This window comes from Bos javanicus, chromosome 7 (assembly GCF_032452875.1).
Source record: "Bos javanicus breed banteng chromosome 7, ARS-OSU_banteng_1.0, whole genome shotgun sequence".
In the NCBI taxonomy this organism is placed as follows: domain Eukaryota; kingdom Metazoa; phylum Chordata; class Mammalia; order Artiodactyla; family Bovidae; genus Bos; species Bos javanicus.
Genome location: NC_083874.1, coordinates 18,511,213 through 18,536,366, shown reverse-complemented (window position 1 = coordinate 18,536,366; position 25,154 = coordinate 18,511,213).

The window sequence follows — 25,154 nt, the reverse complement described above, 5'->3', positions numbered from 1 at the left end:
TGCTGTTCAGTTGCTAAGTCATGTCCCACTCTCTGCGACCACATGGACTGCAGCACGATAGAGGCTCCCGTGTCCTTCACCATCTCCCAGAGTTTGCTCAAATTCATGTCCACTGAGTTGTTGATGCCATCCAAAATCATCTCATCCCCTGCCGCCCCCTTCTCCTCCTGCCCTCAGTCTTTCCAGCATCAGGATCTTTTCCAATGAGTCAGCTCTTCACATCAGGTGGCCAAAGTATTAGAGCTTCAGCTTCAGCATCAGTCCTTCCAATGACTATTCAGGGTTGGTTTCCTTTACAACTGACTGGTTTGATCTCCTTTCTGTCCAAGTGTACTCATCTGTAAAATGGGGACAGGGACTGTGCTTGTCTCCAAAGATGGGGGAACAATGATTAGCTGAGAGGATTCGGGTGAGGCAAGAATCCTGGATATAGACAGGATCTGCTGCTGCTACTGCTGCTAAGTCGTTTCAGTCGTGTCCAACTCTGTGCGACCCCATAGACGGCAGCCCACTAGGCTCCTCTGTTCCTGGGATTCTCCAGGCAAGAATACTGGAATGGGTTGCCATTTCCTTCTCCAATGCATGAAAGTGAAAACTGAAAGTGAAGTCGCTCAGTCGTGCCCGACTCTTAGTGACCCCATGGACTGGAGCCTACCAGGCTCCTCCATCCATGGGATTTTCCAGGCAAGAGTACTGGAGTGGGGTGCCATTGCCACACAGGACTAAATGGGAATATCTTTCCTTTTCTCCTTTGCTTTTCGCTTCTCTTCTTTTCACAGCTATTTGTAAGGCCTCCCCAGACAGCCATTTTGCTTTTTTGCTTTTCCATGGGGATGGTCTTGATCCCTGTCTCCTGTACAATGTCATGAACCTCTGCCCATAGTTCATCAGGTACTCTGTCTATCAGATCTAGTCCCTTAAATCTATTTCTCATTTCCACTGTATAATCATAAGGGATTTGATTTAGGTCATACCTGAATGGTCTAGTGGTTTTCCCTACTTTGTTCAATTTCAGTCTGAATTTAGCAATAAGGAGTTCATGATCTGAGCCACAGTCAGCTCCTGCTCTTGTTTTTGCTGACTGTATAGAGCTTCTCCATCTTTAGCTGCAAAGAATATAATTAGTCTGATTTCAGTGTTGACCATCTGGTGATGTCCACGTGTAGAGTCTTCTCTTGTGTTGTTGGAAGAGGGTATTTGCTATGACCAGTGCGTTCTCTTGGCAAAACTCTATTAGCTTTTGCCCTGCATAATTCTGTATTCCAAGGCCAAATTTGCCTGTTCAGCTCAGTTCAGTTCAGTTCAGTCACTCAGTCGTGTCCGACTCTTTGTGACCCCATGAATCACAGCACGCCAGGCCTCCCTGTCCATCACCAACTCCCGGAGTTCGCCCAGACTCACGTCCATTGAGTCAGTGATGCCATCCAGCCATCTCATCCTCTGTCGTCCCCTTCTCCTCCTGCCCCCAATCCCTCCCAGCATCAGAGTCTTTTCCAATGAGTCAACTCTTCGCATGAGGTGCCCAAAGTACTGGAGTTTCAGCTTTAGCATCATTCATTCCAAAGAAATCCCAGGGCTGATCTCCTTCAGAATGGACTGGTTGGATCTCCTTGCAGTCCAAGGGACTCTCAAGAGTCTTCTCCAACACCATAGTTCAAAACCATCAATTCTTCGGCACTCAGCCTTCTTCACAGTCCAACTCTCACATCCATACATGACCACAGGAAAAACCATAGCCTTGACTAGACGGACCTTTGTTGGCAAAGTAATGTCTCTGCTATCTAGGTTGGTCATAACTTTCCTTCCAAGGAGTAAGCGGCTTTTAATTTCATGGCTGCAATCACCATCTACAGTGATTTTGGAGCCCAAAAAAATAAAGTCTGACACTGTTTCCCCATCTATTTCCCATGAAGTGATGGGACCAGATGCCATGACCTTCATTTTCTGAATGTTGAGCTTTAAGCCAACTTTTTCACTATCCACTTTCACTTTCATCAAGAGGCTTTTTAGTTCCCCTTCACTTTCTGCCATAAGGGTGGTGTCATCTGCATATCTGAGGTTATTGATATTTCTCCCGGCAATCTTGATTCCAGCTTGTGCTTCTTCCAGCCCAGCGTTTCTCATGATGTACTCTGCATATAAGTTAAATAGGCAGGGTGACAATACACAGCCTTGACGTACTCCTTTTCCTATATGCAACCAGTCTGTTGTTCCACGTCCAGTTCTAACTGTTGCTTCCTGACCTGCATATAGGTTTCTCAAAAGGCAGGTCAGGTGGTCTGGTATTCCCATCTCTTTCAGAATTTTCCACAGCTTATTGTGATCCACACAGTCAAAGGCTTTGGCATAGTCAATAAAGCAGAAATAGATGTTTTCCTGGAACTCTCTTGCTTTTTCCACGATCCAGCAGATGTTGGCAATTTGATCTCTGGTTCCTCTGCCTTTTCTAAAACCAGCTTGAACATCAGGAAGTTCACGGTTCACGTATTGCTGAAGCCTGGCTTGGAGAATTTTGAGTATTACTTTACTAGCATGTGAGATGAGTGCAATTGTGTGGTAGTTTGAGCATTCTTTGGCATTGCCTTTCTTTGGGATTGGAATGAAAACTGACGTTTTCCACTCCTGTGGCCACTGCTGAGTTTTCCAAATTTGCTGGCATATTGAGTGCAGCACTTTCACAGCATCATCTTTCAGGATTTGAAATGGCTCAACTGGAATTCCATCACCTCCACCAGCTTTGTTCGTAGTGATGCTCTCTAAGGCCCATTTGACTTCACATTCCAGGATGTCTGGCTCTAGGTCAGTGATCACACCATCGTGATTATCTGGGTCATGAAGATCTTTTTTGTACAGTTCTTCTGTGTATTCTTGCCACCTCTTCTTAATATCTTCTGCTTCTGTTAGGTCCATACCATTTCTGTCCTTTATCAAGCCCCTCTTTGCATGAAATGTTCCCTTGGTGTCTCTAATTTTCTTGAAGAGATCTCTAGTCTTTCCTACTTTTGCATTCCAGTCCCCTATAATGAAAAGGACATCTTTTTTGGGTGTTAGTTCTAAAAGGTCTTGTAGGTCTTCATAGAACCGTTCAACTTCAGCTTCTTCAGCGTTACTGGTTGGGGCATAGGCTTAGATCACTGTGATACTGAATGGTTTGCCTTGGAAATGAATAGAGATCATTCTGTCATTTTTGAGATTGCATCCAAGTACTGCATTTCGGACTCTTTTGTTGACCATGATGGCTACTCCATTTCTTCTAAGGGATTCCTGCCCACAATAGTAGATATAATGGTCATCTGAGTTAAATTCACCCATTCCAGTCCATTTTAGTTTGCTGATTCCTAGAATGTTGACGTTCACGCTTGCCATCTCTTGTTTGACCACTTCCAATTTGCCTTGATGCATGGACCTGACATTCCAGGTTCCTATGCAATATTGCTCTTTACAGCATCGGACCTTGCTTCTATCACCAGTCACATCCACAGCTGGGTATTGTTTTTGCTTTGGCTCCATCTCTTCATTCTTTCTGGAGTTCTTTCTCCAGTGATCTCTTGTAGCATATTGGGCACCTACCGACCTGGGGAGTTCCCCTTTCAGTATCCTATCATTTTGCCTTTTCATACTGTTCATGGGGTTCTCAAGGCAAGAACACTGAAGTGGTTTGCCATTCCCTTCTCCAGTGGACCACATTCTGTCAGATCTCTCCACCATGATCCACCCGTCTTGGGTGGCCCCACACGGCATGGCTTAGTTTCATTGAGTTAGACAAGGCTGTGGTCCGTGTGATTAGATTGACTAGTTTTCTGTGATTATGGTTTGCGTGTCTGCCCTCTGATGCCTCTCGCAACACCTACCGTCTTACTTGGGTTTCTCTTACCTTGGACGTGGGGTCTCTCTTCACAGCTGCTCCAGCAAAGTGCAGCCGCTGCTCCTTACCTTGGACGAGGGGTATCTCCCCACTGCCGCCCCTCCTGACCTTGAACGTGGAAATAGAGGAAAACAACAGAATGGGAAAGACTAGAGATCTCTTCAAGAAAATTAGAGATAAGAAGGGAACATTTCATGCAAAGAGGGGCTTGATAAAGGACAGAGATGGCATGGACCTAACAGAAGCAGAAGATACTAAGAAGAGGTGGCAAGAATACACAGAAGAACTGCACAAAAAAGATATTCATGACCCAGATAATCACGATGGTGTGATCACTGACCTAGAGCCAGACATCCTGGAATGTGAAGTCAAGTGGGCCTTAGAAAGCATCACTACGAACAAAGCTGGTGGAGGTGATGGAATTCCAGTTGAGCTATTTCAAATCCTGGAAGATGATGCTATTAAAGTGCTGCACTCAATATGCCAGCAAATTTGGAACTCAGCAGTGGCCACAGGACTGGAAAAGGTTAGTTTTCATTCCAATCCCAAAGAAAGGCAATGCCAAAGAATGCTCAAACTACCACACAATTGCACTCATCTCACATGCTAGTAAAGTAATACTCAAAATTCTCCAAGCCAGGCTTCAGCAATACGTGAACCGTGAACTTCCTGATGTTCAAGCTGGTTTTAGAAAAGGCAGAGGAACCAGAGATCAAATTGCCAACATCTGCTGGATCGTGGAAAAAGCAAGAGAGTTCCAGGAAAACATCTATTTCTGCTTTATTGACTATGCCAAAGCCTTTGACTGTGTGGATCACAATAAGCTGTGGAAAATTCTGAAAGAGATGGGAATACCAGACCACCTGACCTGCCTCTTGAGAAACCTATATGCAGGTCAGGAAGCAACAGTTAGAACTGGACATGGAACAACAGACTGGTTCCAAATAGGAAAAGGAGTACGTCAAGGCTGTATATTGTCACCCTGCCTATTTAACTTATATGCAGAGTACATCATGAGAAATGCTGGGCTGGAAGAAGCACAAGCTGGAATCAAGATTGCCGGGAGAAATATCAATAACCTCAGATATGCAGATGACACCACCCTTATGGCAGAAAGTGAAGAGGAACTAAAAAGCCCCTTGATGAAAGTGAGAGGAGAGTGAAAAAGTTGGCTTAAAGCTCAACATTCAGAAAACTAAGATCATGGCATCCGGTCCCACCACTTCATGGGAAATAGATGGGGAAACAGTGGAAACAGTGTCAGACTCTATTTTTTTGGACGCCAAAATCACTGCAGATGGTGACTGCAGCCATGAAATTAAAAGCCGCTTACTCCTTGGAAGGAAAGTTATGACCAACCTAGATAGCATATTCAAAAGCAGAGATATTACTTTGCCAACAAAGCTCTGTCTAGTCAAGGCTGTGTTTTTTCCAGTGTCATGTATGGATGTGAGAGTTGGACTGTGAATAAAGCTGAGCACCGAAGAATTGATGCTTTTGAACTGTGGTGCTGGAGAAGACTCTTGTGAGTCCCTTGGACTGCAAGGAGATCCAACCAGTCCATCCTAAAGGAGACCAGTGCTGGGTGTTCATTGGAAGGACTGATGCTGAGGCTGAAACTCCAGTACTTTGGCTACCTCATGCAAAAAGTTGACTCATTGGAAAAGACCCTGATGCTGGGAGGGATTGGGGGCAGGAAGAGAAGGGGACGACAGAGGATGAGATGGCTAGATGGCATCACCGACTCCATGCACATGAGTCTGAGTGAACTCCGGGAGTTGGTGATGGACAGGGAGGCCTGGCGTGCTGTGATTCATGGGGTCGCAAAGAGTCGGACACGACTGAGCGACTGAACTGAACACATGACTAGATTTGTTTTTGGAAGCCCCACCCTTCCCTCTAGCAAAACTTATCCTTCTGGAACTTCCCTCATGGTCCAGTGGTTAGGAATTTGCCTGCCAATGCAGGGGACATGAGTTCGATCCTTGGTCCAGGAAGATATCACACGCCATGAGGCAACTAAGCCCGTCTGCCGCAACTACTGAAGTTCACGTGCTCTGTGCCCTCGAGCCCGTGTCTACCACAGGAGAAGCCACCACATGAGAAGCCTGTGCATCAGGATGAGTAGCCCCTGCCTGCCACAGCTAAGTCAGCCCATGTACAGCAACGAAGACACAGTGAGGCCAATAATAAAAAATTTTTAAAGTATCCGTCCTGTGTCCCACTTCATCAGGGAAAGCTCTGACAAGTCCAAGATGCTCTAGATTATGATGACATAGCTGCAGAAACCACTGTTGCCTCGCGAGAAGCCCACATTTGGCCTTGGCCTTCACAGACACCTCCTTTCCCCACACTGTGGCCCACCTGAGTAGGGCAGATGCCCCCAAATTCACAGCCATGAGACCAACACCCCCTAGCTTAACCTTCAGCTTCTCATTTCACAGATGGGAAAACAGAGGCTCAGCAAAGAGAAGGGGCCATCCTGAATCCTCAGAACCAAGAGCTGTCCCCAGGAGGCCTGGGTCCTAACCCAATTGGGTCCAGACTCACCTTCAGACCTTGGAGAAGCATCCACATGGAGTCTCAGTCTTGCCATCTGTCCAGGAGGAGGAAGAAGGGGAGACCCCTCTGGGTCATTCAAGGTCTGCTGTGCTAAAAGGATAACATGCAGGTTTAGTCAAAGGGTGCTGGGACACCCCCCCACCCCCCGCCACTGCCCCCCGGGAGGACCTTTGTCTTCCTAAGAGCCTACTCAGCAGTAATCTGATCTTTGAATTAGAATCCAGAGTTTTTGGACCGTGTGTCCTGGCTACATAGGGACCTCCCCTCTTGGGTTCTGGCCTGTCCATTGGGGGCCTTGTACTTGGATCCTTGGAAAGGCCACTTCAACCCTGGGAGGTCTCTTGGAATTTCAGACAAGGCCCCTGGCCTGGCCCTGCGCTGGAAGGGCTATTGAAGAGGGTGGGAGATGTAAAGGGTACACTGATCTCAGGATCAGAGGAGGAAAATTGAAAGAAAAAGATAAAATACAATTACCGTTGAAGGGGCAAAAATGTGGGCTTCTGAGGATTAGACTATTCTAAATTTGATCTTATGGTGGCTACGTAAGTTTATACCCATGTATTGATGCCACAGACCACACACCTAAGACTAGTTAGTATACTGTGGGACTTCCCTGGTGGTCCAGTGATTGAGAATCCGTGCTTCCACAGTAGGGGGCACAGGTTCGAACCCTGGTCAGGGAACTAAGATCCCCTACATTGTGCAGTAAGGCCAAAAATAAATAAATAAATAAAAAGACAATTACACTACAGAAGGTTCATTGGACACAGGGAGAAAGATTGAGAGATTGGCAAAGACAGAAAGATAAATGAAGACAGAAAGAGATGGCAACAGAAACTGAGACAGAGATAGACAGAGGGGAGAGATGGAGAGAGACAGACGTCAAGAAAAAAAAAAGAGAGAGAAAGGGAGAAGGGGGGAAAAATGAAAGGAAGCCAAAGCAGAGGGAGAAAAAAGGATGTGGAAACAGGCAAACGACCCAAGAGGGGGAGGGAGGCCAGGAAGCCAGGAGCTGTCACACACGAACATGTCCTTAATTGTAATTACATGGGAACATTTAGTTTGTAGATGCTGCAGAAATGGAAGCGCTGCACCCCTCCCATTAATCTAATGGTTGTTAGTCAATCACTCTTCAAAGGGACTCACTCTGACTGCTAGGAGGTGGCCTGTCAGGAGCAGATCCAAGAAGAAGGCTTTAAACTAATGATGCCCTTAGAGAGAGCCTGATGGGTGGTTCTGGGGAGAACAAAACTTCGGCAAATGTCTTGGCTAGTGAAGTTCAGAGCCTTGCAAGCAGCTATCAGCTCGCCTGGAGTCAGGGACTGGCTGTCAGGGACTGGCTGGTGAGCAGGAATTCTAATCTGCAAGAATACAGGAGTGGGTTGCCATTTCCTTCTCTAAAACAGGGCTTAAGTGTGTATAATGAGCCCAGCAAGCAAAAAAAGAAAGGGAGAAGGTCCTTCCAAGTAGAGAGAACAGCTTGTGCAAAGGTTAAGAAGGAAATATGTGGGCAACGTTGAGTGTGACTGGAGGGGTGAGCTGGAGAGGCGGCAGAGACCAGGCCACAACAGGACCTTATAAAACATGCTGAGGGAGAGGAGAGCGGGGAGGGATGGCATAGGGGCGGGGTTGAAGGCATAAAAACTGTCACGTATAAAATAAACCATGAGGAGAGCTTCCTGGATGATCCAGGGGTTAAGAATCTACCTGCCAACGTAGGGGACATGGATTTGACCTCTGCTTTGGGAAGATCCCACGTGCCTCAGAGCAACTAAACCCCTGCGTCACAAATACTGAAGCCAATGCACCCTAGAGCCCACACTCTGCAACGAGAGAAGCCGCCACGATGAGAAGCTTGCATACCGAAACTAGAGAGAAGCCCTGCTCGCCTCAGAGAACGCTGGCACTCAGCACTGAAGATCCAGTGCGGTCACAGTTAATTACTTAAATTAAAAAAAAATTTAACAAAATAAACTACAAGGACATATTGTACAACACTGGGAATATAGCCATAACTAAATGGAGTACAACCTTTGTGAATCACTGTATGGTACACCTGTAACATATAATATCATACATCAACTGTACCTCGAAAAAAATTTTTTTAAATACTGATTTCTTTTCTACCTTATTCTATTTCTTTTCCAAACAAATTTACCTGCAGTTTGAAAACTCCTGGTTCAGAGTTCTGCACGATGAAATATCGTACAATGAAAATATCAATATTAGCTAAGATTTTAACTGGACAAAAGCAACTGATTTATCTAGAAGGCTTGCTGATAATGTGGTAATAAAATTCATAGCATGCTCCAGTCACAAGAAAAAAATGTTAAAAATAAAAATACTGAGATTTTGTGGTTCGGAGGGTAATGGGGAGCCACTGAGGGCTTGTGGTAGATGGACACAAGTTCAGATTTCTATTATATATATAAATTATACTATATATTCATTTGTATATATAAACTATACTATATATATTTACTTATATTTTTTTCTGGCCACACTGCACTGTTTGAGGGATCTTAGTTCCCTGACCCAGGGAACAAACAAGTGCTCATGGCAGTTAAAGTGCTGAGTCCTAACCACCGGACCACCAGGGAATTCCCCAGATTTATAATTTTAAAAAGATATCCTTGTCTATGGAGGCAAATTTGGGCATCAATCATAACATCTTTGGGTCTCCCTGCTGGCTCAGATGGTAAAGAATCCGTCTGCAATGCAAACAGCTCAGCTTCGATCCCTGGGTCAGGCAGATTTCCCTGGGGAAGGGAATGGCAACCCATTGCAGTTACTTGCCTGGAGAATGGACAGTATTCTTGCCTGTCCCATGGACAAGGAGCCTGGTGGGCTACAGTCCATGGGAGTCACAAAGAGTTGGAAACAACTGAGAAACTAACGCTTTCACTTTCATAACATCTTTTACTCGCACAAAGAAAGTGAGCTTCCTGACCCCGAGGTATGCAAGATAAGCCCCCACTAGTGGCACCGGGATGTTGGCATCAGGCCGAGGCTGGGATCTCAGAATTGGGGGCCTCAGCTCTGAGGGTGGTGATCTCAGGTGGCCTCAACCTGCAATGGCTTGGAGTAGGGCTTGGGCTCCCAGCCGGAGATTGGGCTGGGTCAAGGAGGTAAAAGCACTGAATCCTAGCCACTAGATCAGTGGTCAGTAACAAGGGCCCTGCCCCTTCGGCTTTGCAGAAAAGAATCTCTACACAGACAGAAAGTAGTGCAGCAAGTTAAATACTTATTAAGAGGAAAAATGAATTTAAAAGAATATGCTTGCTCCTTAGAAGAAAAACTATGACCAACCTAGACAGCATATTAAAGAGCAGAGACATTACTTTGCCAACAAAGGTCCATCTAGTCAAAGCTATGGTTTTTCCAGTAGTCATGTATAAATGTGAAAGTTGGACTATAAAGAAAGCTGAACGCCGAAGAATTGATGCTTTTGAACTGTGGTGTTGGAGAAGACTCTTGAGACTCCCTTAGACAGTAAGGAGATCAAACCAGTCAATCCTAAAGGAAACCAGTCCTGAATATTCATTGGAAGGACTGATGCTGAAGCTGAAACTCCAATACTTTGGCCACCCGATGTGAAGAACTGACTCATTGAAAAGACCCTGATGCTGGGAAAGATTGAAGGCGGGAGGAGAAGGGGATGATAGAGGATGAGATGGTTGGATGACATCACTGACTCAATGGACATGAGTTTGAGTAGGCTCCAGGAGTTGGTGATGGACAGGGAAGCCTGGAATGCCTGCAGTCCATGGGGTTGCAAAGAGTTGAACATGACTCAGCAACTGAACTGAACTGAAGAGCAAAAAGAGTAGAGTACGTGTGCATAGACATACGGGCGAACTCAGGGAGAGAGTCACTGAGTCGCGCCCTCATAGTGGTTTGAATTACTTTTATGGGGCATTTCTTCTGGGTTTCATTTGGCCAATCATTTTGATTTGCCTGGTTCACAGTCCATATTTGATGTATCTCAGGATCCTCCCATCTGTGCACACTCATCTCTTAGCCAAGATGGATTCTACCACAAAGGCTTGGAGTGTCAAAGGACTTTCGACATAACTCCCCTTTGGCCTCCAAGGAGCCTTTCTGTGTATGTGTGGTCAGGGAGTTCTCCTGACTTCGAGAATGAGCAGTATGAGGTCTGGGCAGGGCCCAGACTGCTTGCCTTAATTGTCCTGCTATTGTCATCTTGGTCAATGGGTTGACCATATGGGTTATTCTCGTTTCAGTCCATCGGATTCAATCTCCAGTTGCTTTACCCTGGGGAGGCCCGTCTACCTCCTGCCTCAGTAGGAGGGCCCTGCAGAGAGGGGTTTGATTTGGAACTAATCTCACTTGGGGCCACACGTGGACACGCAATGGTGGGGGCGGTGGATGAGTCAAAAACGCCTGGCTGGGAGGCTTGAGTCAGCACCCAGTACATAGCTCCTCTCCCCACCCCACCCTGCCTTGCTACGCTTAGCCAGGGTGACTCACTCATTCAGTTGGCCTGAAGTGTGGAGGTCTGACGGGAGTGGAGGAGGATAAGGCCACCCAGTCACCCTGCTACAAGTCACCACTCCCGCTCACTGAGTGCCTGTGGGAGGCCAAGCAGTATGCAGGAACCAAAACTCCACCTCCCCCAAACTCAGCGCTTCTGGAATGAAATATGCGGGCTTCAAAATATACCTCAAACTCATCCACTTCTCACTCTCTCCCTAGTTTGTCTCCATTATCACTCACCGGGATCAGCACAATTTCCTCCTTCCTGGCCCCACAGCTCCCGCCGTGGTCCCCCACAGCCTGTTCTTCCCAAAGCAGCCAGAGGGCGCCTGTGAGCACCTGAGTCAGGTCTCACTTCTCTGCCCACAACGCTCGAGGGCTCCCACCTTCCTTAGGGTAAAAGCCCAAGTCCTCTGGTGGCCCTCAAGGGCCTGTACAACCTCCCCCTCCCCTTCTCCCTCTCTCCTTTGCTCGCTCTGCCCAGTCACCTGAGCCTCTTCACTATTCCTCCCATATGTCACGCATGGTTGTTGCCCCAGGACCTTTGCACTGGCTATTCCCTCTGCCAGAAATGCTATTCCCCCATCTTTTTTTCTTTTTTTGCTGCATCATGTGGCCTACAGGATTAGTTGCCCTGACCAGGGATTGAACCCAGGCCACGGCAGTGAAAGCGCCGAGTCCTAACCACTGGAGCACCAGGGAACTCTTTCCCCCAATCTTCTGATAGCTTCTTTCTATTCTATCTAAACATCACCTCCTTAGGCAAGCGTTCTTTTTTTTTTTTTTAATTGTCTATTAATTTTGGGCTGTGCTGGTCCTTCATTGTTACACACAGGGGCTACTCTCTTGCTGCTGTGTGCAGTCTTCTCATTGCGGTGGCTTCTCTTGTTGCAGAGCACAGGCCCTAGGGCACATGGGCTTCAGTAGTTGTGGCATGGGGACTCAATTGTTGTGGCCTGCAGACTCTAGAGCACAGGTTCAGTAGTTGTGGTGCAGGGGATTAGTTGCCTCAAGGTGCATGGAATCTTCCCAGGCCAGAGATTGAACCCATGTCCCCTGCATTGGCAAGTGGATTCTTAAACACTGGTGCATGCTAAGTCCCTTCAGTCATGTCTGACTCTTTGCAACCCCGTGGACTGCAGCCTGCCAGGCTCCCCTGTCCATGGGATTCTCCGGGCATGAATACTGGAGTTGGGATTCCAATCCAGGGATCCAACCCAAGTCTCTTGTGTCTCCTGCATTGGCTAGGTTTTTTTACCACTAGCGCCACCTGGGAAGCCCACCGCTCTTAGACACTGGACCACCAGGGAAATTCTGCCTTCCTTCATTTTGGTCTAAAAGAATATCCAGCTCACTCTGCTTCCCTTTCCCCTTGTTTTACTTTCCTTACAGCACTGTGGTCCTCTGAAATCGATGTTCCTCTGTTTCTGTTCATTTCCCACCTCAGACCATAAGGTCCAGGTAGCTGAGCCCAGGCTTGCCTCAGTCCCTCCTGTCACCCTGGTACCTAGTGCAGGTCCTGGGACACAGTTAATGCTGAAAATGTGCTTGTTGGCTGACTGCATGGATCTTTGCAGCATCTCCCCAGATGTGGGGACTTTTATGGACCCCCATTTCACACAGGGGGAAACTGAGGCTCAGAGAAATTCAACCTGAAACCTGCAGGGCTGTTTGTGGCTGGAGGGTGTGCTCTGGGACTCTGCGGGATGAATGGTGGTGTCTCAGGCACAGAGGAACAAGTTGAGGGCCTGTTTGACGGGGTGGGGTGGAGTCTGTCCACGCAGCCTTGGGGACACTATGTGTGCGCGTGTGTCTGTGTGTGTGTATGAGGGTGAGGGCTCCTAATCTGGGGAGAGGCCTCTAATATAGCGGTGGGGGAACCCTCTCTTTCCTCTTTCGCCTCCCCGCTAAAATAAGCTCAGGATGTCCAAGCAAGGGGACCCGCGTAGGGAGCGACATGGAGTAGAGGGCTGCACGCTTATTATAAAGACCCACTCATAGCCACACAGACACTCCAAATTCCTCTTTCATGCGCTCCCTCCCCCTCTCCTCTCCCCTCCCTTGTCCCCCTTTCTCTTTTCTCCTCCATCAAGACCCTCCCCGCTGGACCAGCAACCGCATCGCGGTCCCTTAGAGCTTGCTCCCGACTCCCGCCCACAGGAGCCCCTAGCCAATGGCCGCGTTTCCTGATGAGGTAATGCGTTCCTTCCGCGTTCCCATTGGCCAGCCTGGAGCCGTGCTCTTGTCCAGCTCCCAAGAAAACTCAGACCTTGTGAGGCATGGTGGACCGGTCCCTGGAGCCTCTGAGCACCTGCTCTCCCCTCCTGACTGTGGGACACCCCTCCAATTGCCCCTGCCCCTCCCTGGGCTCAAGCCCTAGCGAGAAGAGGAAGGCTGAATTTAGAGACTCCTGCCCGCCTCCCTCTGCTCCCAGGAGCGCCTAATCCTCGGGTCTGCGCAGGAAAGATAGAAGACCCTCGCCCAGCCCCTGCAATCAAAAGACCCCAGGGCTTTGATTGACCTTTCAGGACAACTGCCCATTAATTGAGCGCCCACTGTATGCCAGCCTATGCCAGCCTGGGACGCACTGGGGATACTGCAGGTGAAATCGTTCCCAGGTCCCTTCTCTCTTGGGCTCACAGAATAATGGAGACTGGGGACAGACCACCGGAGAGCCCCCACTCCTTCCCCCTCTAGCCCATGAGGCAGCAGCCTGATGGCAGAAAGAGTAGGCAGGGGCTGGCGGTTTCCTGGCAAGCCAGGCTGTACTGTCAGCGCTGCCAAGCCGGGCAGGGATGGCAGAGGCGGCGAGGGGGAGGCAGGGGGGCCTCCCCTCTTAATTATCTTGTTCACTTGTTTATTTACTGGGAGCTCGGGCGTGTTCGGGGCCGTGCCTTCCTCTTCACTGGGTATTCATTCAACAAACATTTATTCGATTGCGCCCCTGCTCTGACCACTGGTTCTTGTTTTATGTACTTCCTCCTTAATCCCCCTCCCCTCCCCTCCCTGAACCATTCTAATAGGCTTTTTTTTTTTTTTAATTGTGAGCCTTCTGGAGACTAGATAAGGTTGTTTTGTCAGCCCGTTTCTCTTTTTTCTTAACTTTCCTTTTGAGATGGAAAGCGCAAATCTTAGCTGGATAGCCGGATGCATTTTTGCCCAAGCATAGATTCACCACCATCCAGCCTCCCCATAGATGCCAGTGGTCAGAGAAAGAGACAGAAAGAACCAGGGCCTAGGTTAGGGAGACCGCAGTGGAGGTGAGTCTAACAAATGCAAGGTCAAATCTTGTCTTTATTTGAAATTTTGACATTTTGCTCATTCTAGATTTTGGAGGGCTGTAATTTTGGTTTTTCCAAATATTGCAGTCAAATGTTGTTTCCCTGGAGTGCTAACTTTTACAATGCTCCCTTGAATTTTGTCACTCAGGACTGTACCTCCTTGAGATTATCCTAGTTCTGACCCTATATAGAACATTCCAGGGCTTCCTTGGTGGCTCAGTGGTAAAGAATCCACCTGCCACAGGTTCGATCCCCAGGCCGGGAAGATCCCACATGTTGAGGAGCAACTAAGCCTGTGTGCCACAATTACTGACCCTGCGCTCTAGAGCCCAGGAGCTGCAACTACTGACCCCACCTGCCACAAACTACTGAAGCCCAAATGCTCTAGAACCTGTGCTCCGTAACAAGAGAAGCCACCACAATGAGAAGAAGCCTTTGCAACGCAACTAGAGAGGAGCCTGAACAGCAAGGAAGACCCAGCACATCTGAAAACAAATACAAAAATAAAATTATTATTTTAAAAAATGCTTAACACTCCACCACCTGGAAGGCTTGGGTTAGGGGGCGGCTCCCAATGGATGCCCTCCTCCCCCCAGGTAACTCTACTCTCCATCATCACAGTTTAGTTTGCCTGTCTTTAACATTGCTATGAATAGAATTGTACAGGACGCAGTCTTTAGAATCTGGCTTTTTTCACCGCATAATGCTTTTGAGGTGCGTCCAAGATGTTCCCTGTGTCAAGTTCCTCCCTTTTCACTGCTCTCTTATTCTGGTGTGTGGAGGGACCCAAGTTTGTTTATCTACAAACTCATGGGCATTGGGGTTGTTTCCCGTGTTTGGCAGTTTCAAATAAAACTGCTGTGATCACTGTGACATACGTCTTCCTGTGGACATATGCTTCTCATTTCTCTTGGGTAAACACCCAGGAGTAGGGTGTCTGGGTCATATGGTAGGTGTGTGTTTAACTTTTTAACAAACTGCCAGTTTTCTAGGCTGGCTGGTAGGAATTTTGCATTCCTACCAGCAACAGAGGAACACACCCACAAGCCCACGTATGGGGCATTCATATTTTTGGTGTCTTTATCGAGGGGTCATTTAAGTATACAGTTCGATGAGTTTTAACAAATACAGACACCTGTATAACTGCCACCTCAATGGAACAGATGTACATCCATTACATCAGAAAACTCTCGAAGAATGTGTCTTTAACTTACAAAGAGTGGAGAGGGCAGGAGTGTAAAAGATCTCACTGTTTTTCTTGTTTTCTGAGCTTTCTGCTTTGTTTTGAAGTCCTACCCACATGCCTTAAAGTGAACATCTTTGCCAATAATAATTTTCTCAGAGACGAGGGTACCCATAATCTTATTTCTCCTGAGCCTTGTCCTTATTTCATTATTATCTTAAAAACTGAACAAAGAGCTAGTGATTTCATAACCTATATGGGAAAAGAATCTGAAAAAGAATGGATATGTATATAGGTGTAACTGAATCACTCTGCTGTACACCAGAAACTAACATTGTAAATCAACTATACTCCAACATAAAATAAAAATTAAATAAAAAAAAAATAGCTGGAGGGACTTCCCTGGTGGTCCAGTGATTAAAACTCTGTACTCTCAATGCAGGGAGCCCAGTTTCGACCTCTGGTCGGGGAACTAGATCTCCACATGCCACAACTAAGAGTTTGCATGCCACACCTAAAGATGCCTCATGCAACCAAGACTCGGCGGAGCCAATAAGTTTTAAAAATAAATAAATAAATAATTTAAATGAGTACATGTATATGTATAACTGAATCACTTAGCTGAACACTTGAAACTAACACATTGTATAAATCAACTATCAGATCAGATCAGATTAGTCACTCAGTCGTGTCCGACTCTTCGCGATCCCATGAATCACAGCACGCCAGGCCTCCCTGTCCATCACCAACTCCCGGAGTTCACTGAGACTCACATCCATCAAGTCAGTGATGCCATCCAGCCATCTCATCCTCTGTCGTCCCCTTCTCTTCCTGCCCCCAATCCCTCCCAGCATCAGAGTCTTTTCCAGTGAGTCAACTCTTCGCATGAGGTGCCCAAAGTACTGGAGTTTCAGCTTTAGCATCAGTCCTTCCAAAGAAATCCCAGGGCTGGTCTCTTTCAGAATGGACTGGTTGGATCTCCTTGCAGTCCAAGGGACTCTCAAGAGTCTTCTCCAACACCAACAGTTCAAAAGCATCAATTCTTTGGCGCTCAGCTTTCTTCACAGTCCAACTCTCACATCCATACATGACCACTGGAAAAACCATAGCCTTGACTAGACGAACCTCTGTTGGCAAAGTAATATCTCTGCTTTTGAATATGCTATCTAGGTTGGTCATAACTTTCCTTCCAAGGAGTAAGCGGCTTTTAATTTCATGGCTGCAGTCACCATCTGTAGTGATTTTGGAGCCCAGAAAAATAAAGTCTGACACTGTTTCCACTGTTTCCCCATCTATTTCCCATGAAGTGGTGGGACCAGATGCCATGATCTTCATTTTCTGAATGTTGAGCTTTAAGCCAACTTTTTCACTCTCCACTTTCACTTTCATCAAGAGGCTTTTGAGTTCCTCTTCACTTTCTGCCATAAAGGTGGTGTCATCTGCATATCTGAGGTTATTGATATTTCTCCTGGCAATCTTGATTCCAGCTTGTGTTTCTTCCAGTCCAACATTTCTCATGATGTACTCTGCATATAAGTTAAATAAACAGGGTGACAATATACAGCCTTGACGAACTCCTTTTCCCATTTGGAACCAGTCTGTTGTTCCACGTCCAGTTCTAACTGTTGCTTCCTGACCTGCATACAAATTTCTCAAGAGGCAGATCAGGTGGTCTGGTATTCCCATCTCTTGAGGAATTTTCCACAGTTTATTGTGATCCACACAGTCAAAGGCTTTGGCATAATCAATAAAGCAGAAATAGATATTTTTCTGGAACTCTCTTGCTTTTTCTATGATCCAGCACCCAATATAAAATAAAAATTAAATTAAAAAAAAAGCTATTGACACCTTGCTGTGGCCTGGTGTTTCAAACACTTTGCAGCTATTAAATATAATAACCAAAATTATTTAATCCCCTCCCCCAGCAGCATCACAAATTAGACAGTTATCATCCCCATTTTAGAGATGGGAAAACTGAGGTACAGAAAGGTGATGCCCCCTGCTCTCTTCCCAGAGTTCCAAGGTGGGTAGAACTGATTTGAACCAGGCCCTGTGGCACCCTGGGCTCCTGATCACCATATATGCTGCCTCCATGCTCCCGGCAGATAAAGGTAATCAACAAACACCCCCCACGGGCCCACACTCCCTCTCCTGCAATTCCAATGCCTAAAACACCCAAAATAGAAACTTTCCATTGGGATGACACTAAAACTCATTGAGAATCAAGAGTTAATAGCCTTTGGGAATTCCCTGGTGGTCCAGTGGTTAAACTCCACTGCAGCAGGCACAGGTTTGATCCCTGCTCAGGGAAATAAGAATGCGCATACTGCAAGATGTGGACAATTAAGAAAAAAAAGTTAATAGACTTTGGTTTTTACTAAGCTTTATTCATCACATTTATTGTATATGTGTTTTCTTCCTATTGCTACTGTGTTCGATTGGGAGGGGAGAACAGGCTGCCTCAGGCCCTACTGGAGGGTGTTACTCATATATGCTGAGTGTGTGCATGCACGCTCAGTCTCTTAAGTCATGTCCGACTCTTTGCAACAACATGGATGATAGCCTGAGAGGCTCCTCCGTCTGTGGGATTTCCTAGGCAAAAATACTGGAGTGGATTGCCATTTCCTCCTCCATGGGATCTTCCCAACCCGTATCTCCTGTGTCTCCTGCATTGTAGGCGGATTCTTTACCAGCTGAGCCATCGAGAAGGTGATACCTAAAGGAGCAGAAAGGGGTGGTAGCAGAGGGAGGACAGGGTATTCCCATCTGAAAGCAGAAAGCACAGCTTGTGCAAAGGCCCTGAGGTGCTTCAAGGGCCTGAACACTGTCCTGTGGGCCTGCAAAATATCCTAGGAGGGGCAGGAATACAGGGGTTCACGCTGGCTTTCCTGCCTGCCTGGGAAGGCTCCCATACCATCCTCTGACCCCAGGATGCTGGGGCTTGAGTCTCTGCAGCCCAAGGGTATCCAGAGGGCACATCACTGGTCTCCCCTGAGTTCTCCTGGAGGCTCAACCCTGCAGGTGCCAGAATCTGATTATGTCCTGACAGGCAAGCACACCATTCACCCCCAACCTGAATGCCAAGGAGACCCCTCTGCCCAGGAGTGCAGAGGCTCTGGCTCACTCCATTCACCCCCAGTCCCTGTGTCTATGCGTGCTAAGTGACTTCAGTTGTGTCCGACTCTTTGCGACCCCATGGACTATAGCCCACAGTCTCCTCTGCCCATGGGATTCTCCAGGCAAGAATACTGGAGTGGGCTGCCATGCTCAAAATTGGTTTGAGGATGAAGACTTTTTTTTTTTTTTTTAAAGGTTTCACTCTGTGCAAATCTGCCATCTTTGTGGATCAGCTTCCAGGTCAAAGATCTGGGAGTCCCCTGCTCTTCTATTTCCCTTTCTCTTACCCTCCACTTCTATAAGGTATACAAATCGTCCACACTTATCCAAGGGGAAACACTCCAAGACCCTCAGTGGATGCCTGTAACCTCAGATAGTACCAAGCCTTATTATGTTTTTTCCTATACCTATGGGGCTTTCCTGGTAGCTCCATGGTAAAGAACGTGCCTACCAATGCAGGAGACCCGGGTTCGATCCCTGGGTCAGGAAGATCTCTTGGAGAAGGAAATGGCAACCCACTCCAGTATTCTTGCCTGGGAAATCCCATGGACAGAGGAGCCTGGCGGGCTCCAATCCACAAGGTCACAAAAGAGTCAGACACGACTTAGGGACTAAACAAACAACAATATACCTGTGATAAAGCTTTTTTAATACAATTTTTAAATGTTACACTCCACTTACAGTTATTACAAAACATTGGCTATTGATAATCAGGCACGGTTAGAGAGTGCACAAATTGCCGGCATCACTAGGCTTATGCTTTGTAGCCTCTGTGAAGTGGTGGCTCAGAGGGTAAAGCGTCTGCCTGCGATGCAGGAGACCCGGGTTCGATCCCTGGTTCAGGAAGATCCCCTGGAGAAGGAAATGGCAACCCACTCCAGTATTCTTGCCTGGAGAATCGCATGGACGGAGGAGCCTGGTGGGCTACAGTCCACGGGGTCGCAAAGAGTCGGACACGACTGAGCAACTTCATTTTCACTTTAACACAAGCCCTGCGGTAATGCGATAGTTGACCTGATTATGGAGACACCTACTAAACCACGCGCAGGCAAGAGTCGCTAAATAAAGGAATGGTTCAAGCCCTGGGTGGGGGACTACCCTGGTTGCCCAGGGGCTAAGACCCTGTGCTCCCAATGCAGGGGGTCTGGGTTCGATCCCTGATCAGGGAACTAGATCCCACATGTCACAGCTAAAAGATCCTGAATACCCAAACAAAGACCTGCTGCAGCCCAATAAATAAACATTTTTCAAAAGCCCGGGGTGAGACAGAGTACAAGGGAACTGTGGGAGTGGGAACTGCGCAAGATTTCACCACACTGCTCAGAATGGCAGCAATTTGAAACTTATGAATTCTTGACTTCTGGAACTTTCCATTTAATATTGTTGGACTTGGGTTTGACAGCAGGTCATTGAAACAACAGAAAGCAAAGCTGTAGATTAGGGGGAACTATGGTGTCGGCCAATCCTGTCATCTGTGCCTGCATCATGGATACCAAATTGGCTCACTCCCACCCCCTCCTCTGGCTCTACTTGGTCCAGTCCCCATCATGAGTGGTCCAGCCTCAGGGCCTTTGCACTGGCTGTCCCCTCTCCCTGAATGCACTTCCCCCAGCTGTAATAACATCATATATTTCCTTTGCTTTTAAAAATGCATGTTAAGAGACTTCTCTGGCGGTCCAGTGGATGAGGCTCCACACTCCCAGCGCAGGGGGCACGGGTTTGATCCTTTGTCAGTGAACTAAGATCCAGCATACTACGAAGCACAGCCAAAAAAAAAAAAGTCAAGGATGTGAGTTCCAAGAAAGCAGTGACTGTGCATACCACCTCCTTGCACAGTTTCTGGCATGCAATTGTTGTTGTTGTTCAATCTCTCAGTCATGTCCAACTCTTTGTGACCCCATGGACTGCAGCACACCAGGCTTCCCTGTCCCTCACTATCTCCCTGAGTTTGCTCAAACTCATGTCCGTTGAGTCAGAGATGCCATCTAACCATCTCGTCCTCTGTCGTCCCCTTCTCCTGCCCTCAATCTTCTCCAGTATCAGGGTCTTTTCCGATGAGTTGGATCTTCGCATCAGGTGGCCAAAGTATTGGTCCTTCAGCTTCAGCATCAGTCTTTCCAATGAATATTCAGAGTTGATTTCCTTTAGGATTGACTGGTTTGATCTCCTTGCAGTCCAAGGGACCCTCAAGAGTTTCTTCTCCAGCACAACAATCTGAAAGCAAAAATTCTTCAATGCTCAGCCCTCTTTATGGTCCAACTCTTCACATCTGTACATGACTACTGGAAAAACCATAGCTTTGGCTATACGGACCTTTCTCAGCAAGTGATGTGGCCTGCAATAGATGCTCAATAAAATTTCCTTCACAATGAAAGGTGTTAATACAGAGTACCTCAGAAAACAGCCTGGTTGTATTCCCAGGTCTCAGATGGGAGCGTTTGGCCATAGACACCGATAGAGATTTAGAAAAGGAAAAAAAAAAAAAGCCTCCAAATTTTGGTTGCCTCTCTCTGCCTTTAATTATTTTGTCGACAAGGCTCACAATTCAGCAAGTCAAGGTGGCATTTGAGAGGGACGGTTCCCTTTAGCGTAGCTGACAGCTAATTTGTGGGAAGTTTAATTACAGGCGGCGTTAATTAACTGGCAGAGCGCTGGGCGAGGAAGGCAGCCATCTGTTCCTAAAAGCCTCCTCCCCTACTGGGCCTGGCTGGGAGGCTGGGAGGGGTGGGCTAGGAAGGGGACAGGGTGTGGGGAGGAGGCGGAGACAGAGGAGGAAGAAAGGAGGGTCAGGGGATGAATCAGAGCCTTGTCGGCCCCCCTTCCAGATGCCATCCCGGCTGAGATCTTGGCGGGCAGCCTCCTTGTAGCCTCCATGATTTTGCAGCTGCCTCCAGAGGCTGCTGGGAATGGCAGTAACAGTTCTCTGGAATCTGCTCCTCACTGGTTGTATCATTAGGAGCAGAGGGTGCAGAATAGAGGAGGTGAAGAACACACTGACCTCAGACCACCCTGGAGTGGTTTGGCACCCACCAAAGGAGGCTGGACATGACTGAGCGACTTCACTTTCACTTTTCACTTTTATGCATTGGAGAAGGAAATGGCAACCCACTTCAGTGTTCTTGCCTGGAGAAACCCAGGGACGGTGAAGACTGGTGGGCTGCCGTCTATGGGGTCGCAGAGTCAGACACGATTGAAGCAACTTAGCAGCAGCAGTAGCAGCAAAGGAGGCTGGGAGGAGGAGCTGGGTTGGAGCCAGGGGTGAGGGATGTCCTAATCAACCTGGCCTGGGAGTTGGGGGAATCACCCTGCCTTCTCATCCCACCATTTACCCAGCTTCGTCCCTTCTGAGCTGTTTGCCCTCAGGCAAGTTGCTTAACCTCTCTGGGCCTCAGTTTTCTCGTCTGGAAAATAGGATTGAGTATGCGCGCATGCGTGCTAAGTCACTTCAGTCATGTCTGATGCTGTGCAACCCTATGGACTGCAGCCTCCCAGGCTCCTCTATCCATGGGATTCTCCAGGCAAGACTACTGGGGTGGGTTACCTCGCCCTCTTCCAGGAGATCTTCCCAACCCAGGGACTGAATCCATGTCTCTTATGTCTCTTGCACTGGCAGGCAGGTTCTTTACAGCTGAGCCACCAGGGAAGCCCCAGGATTGAGTAAAATAGGAGCTAATTCCATTTGTCTTTCTGGAATAGTTGAGCCCAAGCATTTTCAGGCTGCAGAAGAGAGCTTCAGTATGGACTTGAAGTGTCATTCATTTGTCATTACTAAAAATGCATATGCAGGGACTTCCCTGGCAGTCCAGTGGTGAAGACTCTGCGTATTCACTGCAGGGGGCACATGTTCAATCCCTGGTCAGGGAACCAAGACCCCACATGCTGTGCCATGTGACAAATAATAATAATAATTTAAAAAAAACTTTTTGTTTAAAAATGCATATGCATATTGAGGAGGGGTGTGTGTCCCATAGGGCTTCCCAGGTGATGCTAGTGTTAAATAACCTGCCTACCAATGCAGGAGACGTAAGAGACGTGGATTGGATCCCTAGGTTGGGAAGATACCCTTGAGGGGGGCATGGCAACCCACTCCGGTATTCTTGCCTGGAGAATCCCATGGACAGAGAAGCCTGGCAGGCTGTGGTCCATAGGGTTGCAAAGAATTGAACACAACTGGAATGACTTAGCATGCACGCACATATGTCCAATAAGGTTGAAAGCCTGTGTGCCTTGTAGGATTCTGAGTCTGCATGTGTTGTTCCCTCCTCCTGGAACCCTCTTCCCATCCCAGCCCAATTGCTTCCATTCTCTCCTTCAAGTCTTGTGGTAGATGCCCTCTGCCAGAGAAGTCTTCTCTGACCCTCCAGGCTAGGTCAAGTGCCCCTGTGGCCCCTCACAGCACCAGTGTCTCCCCCTTCACAGCCCTGGTCAAAGCCACTGCTTTGTCATAGCCCACCCCTCCCACTAGACTGGGAGTCCCAGGCAGGTGGGGACTGGGTCTGTCTGGGTCACTGCTGCCTCTCGTGTGCCCAGAACAGGCTTGAACAAGTAGGTGGCAGCACAAATTGTTGCACAGACAAGACAGCTGGAGCTGATTTCCACACATGGGGAGGCGGTGGCCAGTGGAATTCAGAATTCAAAGTTAGAGCCCTGTAAAAGAGAGGACTGAGACTTCCCTGGTGGTGCACGGGCGAAGATTCTGCACTCCCACTGCAGGGGGCTTGGGTTCAATCCCTGGTCAGTGAAGTATATCCCATATGCCACAACTAAAGATCCTGCCTACCATAACTAAGACCTGATGCAGCTGCTGCTGCTGCTGCTAAGTCGCTTCAGTCGTGTCCGACTCTGCGACCCCATAGACGGCAGCCCATTAGGCTCCCCTGTCCCTGGGATTCTCCAGGCAAGAACACTGGAGTGGGTTGCCACTTACTTCTCCAATGCATGAAAGTGAAAAGTGAAAGAGAAGTCGCTCAGTCGTGCCTGACTCCTAGCAACCCCATGGACTGCAGCCTGCCAGGCTCCTCCATCCATGGGATTTCCCAGCCAAGAGTACTGGAGTGGGTTGCCATAAGACCTGATGCAGCTAAATAAAAATAAGAAATATTTTAAAATTAAAACACAGAAGTGGAGAGGACTGTCTCAGGTGCAGAAGTATGCTCCCTGTCACTACTGGCTCAGTCAGATTCCAGGACTGTGGTCCTGAGCAGGCCACACCCTCCTTCTCGGACTCCGTTTCTTCCTCTGGGAAGTGGGGGTATGCACAGGAACCTGGCTCTGGATGCCGGGAGTTGGTGCAGAAAGAGCTTGACCCAGCATCCACCACGCTGTGTGCGCTCTGAAGTCACGCAGGAGGCTACACTTTGCCTAAGTCCACCCCCATCCGTGAGGCTGTCCATCCTCTGAGCCTCAGTTTCCCCATTTGGCCACATTCCCCAAAAGAATTAACACTTTCAAACTGTGGTGCTGGACAAAGACTCTTGAGAGTCCCTTGGACTGCAAGGAGATCAAACCAGTCAATCCTAAAGGAAATCAACCCCGAATACTCATTGGAAGGAATGATGCTGAAGCCAAAGCTCCAATACTTTGGCCACTTGATGCAAAGAGCTGACTCATTAGAAAAGACCCTGATGCTGGGAAAGATTGAGGGCAGGAGGAGAATGGGGCAACAGAGGATGAGATGGCTGGATGGCATCACCGACTCAACGGACATGAGTTTGAGCAAACTCTGGGAGATAGTGAAGGACAGGGGAACCTGGTGTGCTGCGGCCCATGGGGTCACAAAGAGTCAGACACAACTGAGCAACTGAACCACCACCACCCCTTATACACACACAACCAGGGTACTTCCTGGATGGACAAGGGGCAGCCTCTGCTGGTGCTCCCCTAAATCAGCCATCAGATGAGCTCGATGGGGCTGGCACAGGCTGGCCTCGCTAAGCTGGCAGTCCTTGGCAGCGCCCGACTTTCCTGGAGGCAGCTGGAGAGGAGCCCAGACTTGGCTGCTGGGGCACTGAGGAGGCTGGGATGACGCTGAGGCCCCTTCTCAGAGGACATTGGACCTGACTGGGGGCAGGGAGCACTGTGTGCACTTATTAAGCACCTACTGGATGCTAAACTAGGCTGCTTGGGGCTTTCCCCATGCTGTTCCAGCTGCCAGGATTACTTCTCCTTTTCCTGGTGTTGATTCCTGCCCTTTCTGCTCTGAATCTAGAAGACGTTGCCTCCAGGAAGACTCCCAGATTTTCTGGGTTAGGGAAGACACCTCCCTTTGGGTCAACACAGTGCCTGTGGTTCCCCCACAGTTCTGATCACCTGATTTTATAGCTGGGTTATGGGCAGGTCACTCAGTCAATCAACAAATACTGACAAAGTGCTTAGTAGGTGTGAGGCACTGTATGTGGTTGGCAAACCATGCAGGGCAGGTACTCTCATGGTTCCCATATTACAGATGGCAAAAATGAGGCTCAGGGAGGTTTAATGGTGGGAAGAGGCTATAAAACTTGGGGCCTAGAGCACAGTAGGGCCTCAGTAAGAGCTGGGTTTCATCCCTCGTGAGTTCACTCCCTCTGCTGGCATGATCGTGAGAAAAGCCAAATGTCTGGTGAACCAGGAGGTGCCTGCTCTGCTGTGGAGCCTGTGACCTTGAAGGAGG